This window comes from Peromyscus eremicus, chromosome 13 (assembly GCF_949786415.1).
Source record: "Peromyscus eremicus chromosome 13, PerEre_H2_v1, whole genome shotgun sequence".
NCBI classification, from domain to species: domain Eukaryota; kingdom Metazoa; phylum Chordata; class Mammalia; order Rodentia; family Cricetidae; genus Peromyscus; species Peromyscus eremicus.
Window position 1 is genome coordinate 34,459,622 of NC_081429.1, and position 8,933 is coordinate 34,468,554.

Sequence of the window (8,933 nt, forward strand, 5' to 3'; positions counted from 1 at the left end):
GTCTTCCAATGTGGTCTGACCTCCAGGCTATGGAGGGGTATTCTTCTGCCCTCTTAGTGTGCAGGGACTTTTTTTTTTTGCTTGGGTAGAAGCATTAAGCTTCTCAGTGGCCCATGCATCCTTTGGGTCATGCCTGTGTCTGTGTCTGCATCTGACCTAGGCACAGTCCCTTCACCTGAGGTTTAGTCCTCCTCCACACAGATGGTTAATTTAGGTCCTCTCTCATTACATGCTAAGCTTTTGTCTTTCAGCCAGAAAAACCTGCCTGGCGTTTCCCTGCACCTGTTCTTCACTTTCTTCTTTCTCTGACCTCTGACCTTCTGTCAAATTGTCCTTCCTCTTTTATGTATGCTGAATGGTGGCTCCCCTTGTGTAGTTCTTTGTCTGAAGTTTTATCATCCCTGCAGGAACAGCGTAGACCAGGCTCTCCCAGCTCCTGCCTTGCCTTCCTCAAAGCTGTAGCGTATTCCCAAGTCTCTCTTTAAATTGTCAGCACTTGGGGAACATTCTTCATATGTTCATCATATGTTCTTGCGATGGTTGATACATGGTTTCTTCCTCTCACCTCCTTAAGCTACCTTTCTCACAACAGCAGAGAAGCAGTAGTGAGCATTCATGTAGATCTGACACGTCTTGAAATATTTCCACGGACACGGAGTCCATTGCCTTTCCTCTGTCTCTCCTTGCACAGAGATCGGCAAATACCCGTATCTATCTCATTTTCAGAAGAAAATAGCGAGCCTTGAGGATATTTACCAGATCAGCCCAAACTCTAGCTCAGTGTCATCAGGATCACTAACTCTGATCTCTGCTTCAGAAGTCAAGTTCCTTCAAATTTCACATTGGCTGACAAGATAGTTTGCTAAGAGTAGAGAGCAGGATAGCAACACCCTGATCTTATACTGCAAATTTTGGTTTTGACAATTTTCTCAGACACTTAGTGTTCCACCTTGCTGGTCCTGCATCCAAAGGATTTGCTCATTCTGGAAAAGATTTGGATTTAGATCTTCATTTTATTTTCTCCCATTCTGCATTCTTCAAGTGCACAGTTTTTACTTGACTCAGAGATTCGTGTTGTCCCAGATATGCCTTGAAAATCATTCTCGAAGCATATGTTAGAGACGAGAGCATTCTCTAGTACATGCATTCTGACACTGTCACACACTGAACAGAGAGGACTAAGACTGGGCCACTGTGTACCAAGATATGATAAAGTATCTTGTGTATAGTGGAAGGGGCTAATTAAAAATATTTGGTGAAAAATAATAATCCTGTGGACTAGAGAGAAAGGAACAAGCAGTATAGACAAGATTCTTGATCTGATGGACTTCATATTTTTAATGAGAAGACAAGCTATAGCAAACATATGTGCAAATAAGGTTTGGTGCACATAAGGCCATTTTTGTGCACATAAGGCCATTTTTGATGGCCATATGTGGAGAGAAGAGTGCTTAGTAAGATGTGTGAGAGTCAGTGAGCTCAGTGTGGTGTGTGAGTAGAGATTTGATTTTATATGTGCGTACATGATGTGAGTTTGTGTTCGTGTTGGGAAGTGTGGGTGCAAGTGGAAGCATGTGTGTGTTTGTGGGTGCAGAGGCCGAAAATTGATGCTGGGTGTCTTTATCAATCACTACCCACCTTTTTATAAAATCTTTGGTAATTTAAAAATTCTATATATGTATGTATGTATGTATGTATGTATGTATGTTTATGTGGGGGTACTTTAGCATGTGTGGGAACATGGGCATGGAACTGCCCAAGAGGAGCAGACAACACATCAGATCCCCTGAAACTGGAGTTGTAAGCAGTTGTGAATTACCTGATGTAGGTGCCGAGAACTGAACTCAGATACTTGGCAAGAGCAGCGTGTGCTCTTAGCTTCTGAGCCATTTCGATAGTCCCCACACCTTTTTATTTTATGTTTTGTTATTGAAAAGGTCTCTCATTGACCCTGGAGTTCTTTGATTTGGCTAGGCTGGCCAGTGAGCCCTATGGATCCACTCATCTGTCCCTCCCCAGCAAAGGTTTTAGAGATCTATACTACTGTACCCAGCTTTTACATGAGTGCTGGGGATCTGAACTTAGGACTTCTTATCCATGCGGCAGATACTTTATTCCTTGAGCCATCTCCCCAGCCTCTTAGCGGAGATTTCAACAGTAAGATACAGGCAGCCATGTCAACATGGGGGCGGGGCAGCTCCTTTTATACAAAAGACTGAGAAGACAAGGACCTGGGAAGGAGGGGGTGTTTGAGGTTTAGGAAGAGGGTCAAGAAGGCTGGTGTGTTCTGAAGAAAGATGACAAGGACAGGAAGTGGGAAGCTGACATGGGGTCTTAGAGATCAAGAGAGCCACTGGAGGGTTTAATGAGGGTAGAGGGAGTAATGTTACTGAAGCCGTGTTTTAGAAACATCACACTGGGCGTCTCTATGTATCAAGGGATTCTAGGGAGGCAGAAAGAAAGACTGTATACTCTGTTAATATTAATCCAAGTGAGAAATGGTGGTAGGTGCTGCCAGACATTATGGGCGATAAGAGAAACGGCGATTTCAGATGTGTTTTGGATGCAAATGGCACAAGAGGTTAACTGACTCAATGTGGAAGTGAAGGGAGAATGAGAGCATGACTCCCAGTTGCTTGGGGAAATGGAAGGATTTGCTCCCTGTGGAGGATCGTTCGACAGAGTCTGATGTGAACGCAAGGTCACTGCTGCCGTGTGCGTCACCCAACAGTCTACAACACCTCTGCTGTAGCTCTAGGAATGGGAATGTCTCTGGCATTATAAGAGAACATCATATACACTTTTCTTCTTGTATCATATTCTTGCAAATTCTAAGCCAGGAGCAATCTAGAGGCTCATGATTTTTAGCTTAAAGGCAGAAAAAGATTGCAATGACTCAACAACATAAAATGAGTTAAGAGCACAGCCCAGGTCTAACATGGGCAGGAAGGAGATGTTCTAATACAAGGGTCTTTTCTGAGTTGTTGGCAGATAATCAATTAGTTGGTAATATGGCTGTAGTAGTTCAAATGTAATTGGCTCGCACAAGCTCATAGGGAGTGGCACTCTTAAGAAATGTGGCTTTGTTGGAGTAGGTATGGCCTTGTTGGAGAAAGTATGTCACCATGGAGGCAGGCTTTGAGGTCTCATATATGCTCAAGCCACATCCAATGACTCAGTTCACTTCCTGTTGCCTGTGGGTCCAGATGTAGAACTCTCAGCTCCCTCTACAGCACCATGTCTGCCTGCATACCACCATGTTGCACCATGATAATAATGGACTAAACCTCCAAAACTATAAGCCACCCCATTGAATGTTTCCCTTTATAAGCGTTGCCAAGGTCATGGTGTCTCTTCACGGCAATGGAAACCCTAGCTAAGACAACGACCTAGAATATATAATCAAAGGGACAGCATGGGCACTGGGAAGATGACTCAGGAAATAAAGTTCTTGCTGTACGAACGTGGTGACCTGCGTTCAGATCCCCAGCTCCCATGTGGAAAGCTAGGTGTGGTGACACACATTTACAATTCTAGCTCAGGGTAGATAGAGACAGGAGAATTCATTGGGGCTTTTGAGATACCCAATCTAGCAGACTTGGCAAGCTCCAAGTCCAATGACAGGCCCTGTGTAAAAAAATAAACTGGAAGAGTGATTGAGAAAGACACTCTACATCACCTTCTGGCCTCCACATGCACATCGTGCACATGCACACATGTATACCTACACACGTAGAAGAACACACACACAGAAAACACACACACACACAAAATAAAAGGAATACTGATTTTCCCTGATCGCCTTATTCAATCCCAATTTCACTTTCTCTAAGCTTGTCATGGTTTTGCTATGTTTTTTTTTTTGTTTTTTTTGTTTTTTTTTTTTTCCTAAGGAGGAGGTACTGCCCCATTTTGCTTGTTGGTATGTGTTAGTCAGTCAGATCCTTACAGAAAATAGGCAGGCCATGGAACGGAGAGTTTTGAAAACTTTTGTAAAGGCACTTGTTGAATGGTCCAGGAATGGAGTCATGTGAAGAGTCTTCTGGTGCCTGCAAGACAACTCCAAGAAAACAACACAAGAGTTTTATGACCTTAGTTTTTTCAAAACATGGAATTGTTCTTGGAATGTGTTTTCATGCTCCTCTCAGGTGTATCTGATAGGTGAGTTTACTTCTGATTATTCATTATTGCTTACTGTTATTCAATTATCCTTTATATGCCTCTATGGAAAAACATGTTTTTGTCATGTGCAGCTTGTCCTTGTGATTGTATACAGCATGAAACCATGAGAACTTTACTCAGATGACCCACTTTACTCAGATGACCTTTCTTGACCCTCATGTTATCAATTGTCTGAGGCTCTGGATAAAGTTGGCCATTGTATGAGACTTTAGTCGGCCTCTTTATCGGATCCATTCTCCCTGATTCCACCACCTTTAGAGCATTGAGAGGGTCTATCAATAGAGGGCCAACTATGGATGCTGAAGTACCCTGAGACTTGTAGAAGTGGTAAGAACTGATAGGTCCACACAACTATGGGGTGAGAAAAGTACTACCAAATGAGGAAGGTGAGCAGAGTCATGGGAGAAAGTCTTGAGAAGACAGTCTAGTGCCCACAGTTTCCTCCCTAAATGAAGTCCAGCAGGGAACAAGCAGAGAAAGGATCCTGCCACATTTCCCCACCCTCTCTCAGAATAGCAACTGAGGTCTCCCAAGAAAGCTAGAGGGTCAAAGACCCTGGCTTACCTATAGGTGAGGGCAGAAGATGAGTTTTTTTTGGGGGGGGGTGAAACAGGATGGCTTTTTAATCCCTCAAAGCTCACTTTGGTTATGTGATTAAAATATCCTGAGAAATGCAACTTGGGGAAGAGCGGGTTTATTTTGGCTTACCATTACAGATGGATAGAGTCCATTATGGCAGGGAGGACACGGCCCAGCAGCATAGGCTGATTTGAACCCACCACATCAATACTCAAGAAACAGAGCATGGACAGAAGGAAGTGGGGCCAGGCTGTCCGACATCACAGCCTACCTTGAATGCTGTCCTTCTTCCCTTAGGTTCCACAAACATCTCCAACAATGCCGTTAGCTGGGGACAAAGTGTTCAGACACATAGCCTGCTGACGACATTTCTCATCTGAGCCACAAAATTCAAGGAAAGGCAAATTCAGTCGCAAACCATATTGTCGAGCATGCACATTTCGGGAGAGGATTCTTAAAGACTGTCACGAGGGCCACTGATGTTTCTCATGTCTCTTCTCATTCTTTGATGCTAGAGAAACGTTTTAGGGATTAGGTCATAAAGGACTTCATGCCAGGGAGGAACTGGAGTGAAGGAAGCCTGGCCTAACTTGAGAAACAAGAATTGTGTGTTGTATTATTGCTTAATCTTCATCCCAACTTGGCTACGAGATACAGCATCCATTCTCCTGGCTTCTTCCTTCTTATCTGAACTTAACTGTGATTATGAAACAAATCATGGATCTATTCCACATCCTCTCTGATCTTTTGAAACTGCACAAAATAAGGCTTAATGAAGGTGGCATGCCTCAGAATGACTTAGAACTGAGAATATGACTACATCAAAAGTCTTTCGATGGCAAAATTTTAATGGCTGAATAATATGCTGGAACAGAGGAGTAATTTCCCCTCGAATGCTAGGATGAATTATTTATGCTTTGACAACATTATGTGTCTCTAAAGCAGCTTTTAGTTATTCGCCACTTCTGGGCTACAGCTGATCCTGCTGCCCATTCTTGTAATTACATTAACCTCTTGACTTTACATGACAAGCTTTTCCTGCGCACTGCGATCAATAGCCCATAACTATACCTCTTTAATAGGGCCATAGTTACACTTCAGTTCAGATACAATTAACTTTTGTCCCCCTTTTCTTTTTGGTAGGGCATGGAATAAAATTTCTTATTTTAACATCTGGAACAAAGAGAATCATCGTGAAGGGGGGAACACACACAGATACGAGGATCATATGAAAAGCAGTGATTGCATTGATAAATAGGCCAGATGAAAATCTAATTCTGCAAGCACCTGGGATTAGAAACACCGAGAGAAGCAGTGGATATCAAAGCCCTAGATTTGTGTGGTGGCCTTGAAATCTCGGCTTTTGTAAGGCTTTATTGGTTCAGTAGGATTAAAGGCACAGTGGACTGCCTCGTTTCCTATTTAACCTATACCAATTAATGATTGCACGTAAATGTAAATGCAGAGAGTATCATGTTAAATGCTAAAACATTTCTCAGGTTAGTCAAACCCTTCGCTTTGTTGGAAGTCCTTTAGGAATGGGATAGTAAAGCCAGGTCCTGCTGGCTCAGTCAGGCTGCCTGTGCAAGTTCCATCATGTCAGAAACTGGAAGTAGCCAGAGGGATTATTTGAACCACAAAAAAGCAGCTAATGCTAGGCTAGTGTCTGACCCCTCCTCCAAAGGAAAGAGCTACACATTTTCCTGCATACCGCTGTGTGTATGCATGTGCACACGTACAGCACACACATGCACCATTGTGTGCTTTGCTGTGCAGACATTTGGCTTCTATTTCATACAGAAAGTAGCCTTACAAAGCTTTCTGAGATTACATTTTTTTTTTTTTTTTTTTTTTGGTTTTTCGAGACAGGGTTTCTCTGTGTAGCTTTGCGCCTTTCCTGGAACTCACTTGGTAGCCCAGGCTGGCCTCGAACTCACAGAGATCCGCCTGGCTCTGCCTCCCGAGTGCTGAGATTACATTTTTAATGCATTGTGTATGTTAAGATACCCAAGCATAGCCATGCACACTCACCATGGCTACCCATACACTTGAAAGAACTTGCATTTTAGGTAGACTTCAGTGGCCTAGAATTCTACAAGCCCATGGATCACTTTGAGGAACTTAACAGAAAGCCCACCGAAGTGAAATTAATTCATTTCCTGCTGTAGTTCTGTAATACAAAAAGGAAAAAAAAGCCCTTTACTGTCTACTGTGCTATATCATCACGGCCATATATCTTAAAACTAATAAAATAAAACTACCTATTACTAATAGCAATAATTTAGGACCCATCCAGTGTTCCTCATAGATAATGCATCTCATTTAATATCACCTCAAGAAATAACCGGTGTCTGCTTAAGTCCATTGTCAGCGTGCTCTAATTTTCTTTTATGGTACTGTCAGATTGCTATATTGCAGAAAAGTGATCTGTATCATATAAAGTGTGATGCCTATGCATATTACATGATCAGCAAATTAAACATGAAACAACTGTATCTAGTAGGTATAGAATCAGTGGTGAAGAATGTGTGCTTGTTATTACCGAGAAAAACTGGACTGGAGAATCTCCTACATCCCAAGGCTTGAGCAGTCCCAGTTCATAAGGGGATAGGGCCACGTCTCCATGACTTTTCTTGTTGATTGGAACAAATACCTGACAGAAGCTACTTACTAGAAGATTTTATTCTGCCTTATGGTTTCAGGGCTATCATTGACTTATGGCAGAGAAGGTACAAAACTAACCCCAGCCTTAATGCAGTTTTAAATACACATATAATTCTCTACAACAGTTTTTGAGCACTCACCAAGGTAATCACTCTACATTAATAATGTTATTTACCTTAAAACAATTTTATTGCTTGATTTGGATAGGCACAATTATAATCATTATTTACCCAATGATCAAATTAGGTTATTGTAGGATATTGTTTATAAATGGGAGAGTCAGCTTCGAGTGCAAAGTTTTGGAAGTATCAGGAAAATTAGGCTAGCAATTGAGATTTGTTTACCCTAGTGGAAGTTATAGCCCGTTCGCTCTGGACCAGATTATCCCAGAGAAGCAGACAGCGGATACGGAGCTCTTCTTAGAACATCCGCAATTCAAAGTGTGGAGAAGGTGGGCTGTTAATACCCAAGAACTCCATAAGCATAATTCCCTTCCATTGACAGTGTCTAAGAACTGGGTGGTACTAACAAGAACGATTAGAGAATCTGCTTCTCTTGGGGGCTGTAAAAGGGTTGTGTCTTTTATTACTTGTAGTTGATGGAAACATAATCTGCTGCAAAGGTAAGAAGGGATGATGTGACAGGTCATTTCACAGTGTCTTTCTTATTCATCTAAGTTTCCTTTCGTTTAGTTCAATGGGGATAGCCAATGTTTTTGAGGATATACTATCTAATAAAGTAGTTAAAGTTTACACTGTGCATTAAACTCTGGGGATGGTCATTTTTCTTTTCTTTTTATGGGTGGTCTGTAGGAGCCAGGAGAGTAACAGTCTGCAGACCCATCTGAATGGAACATACACATTACAAAAACATTTTGCCTCTCTGTTGGGTCTAAATCACGGGGAAACAAGATCTGGACCCTTTCATGTAGATGAGGCTAAAGGGTTTGGTATCAGCCTACAAAACAGCACTTTGCCAAGAGGATTCAGATTCTTTCAGATCCAATACAGATTCTCCTAAAACATCTGGGTCCATTTCCAGAGGAAAAAAACAATCAGTGTGAGCTAATGAAATTGCCAGATGTGACTACCTGCCAAAATATTGCGATGCTTTTGCTGGCCAAAATACTGGGATGCTTTTGCTGGCTGCTGGCTACATTAGGGATGTACCTGATGGGGTGGAAACTCCATTCTGATCTTCTCCCTAGAAACAAAACGACTTTTCCCCCCAAGCTTTACAAACACACAGCACCATCAGAGTCATTCATTGCCCCAACGGGTTCTCTGCTTTGTGGGTAGCTAGATAAAAATCCTTTCAGAATTTGTCCTTCTCAACATTCTCCCAGAGTTATTTATGCACCGCCCCCCTCAATGTTCGAGGCAACAGTAAGATCCACTCTGGATATCTGAACACAGAGATGTCTAGTTTTGATCTCTTTTTCTCTGCCTGAGATTCAATGGGAACAGTGTGAAGCAGTCTCTTCGCTCTTGAGAGGCAAATATTTCCTT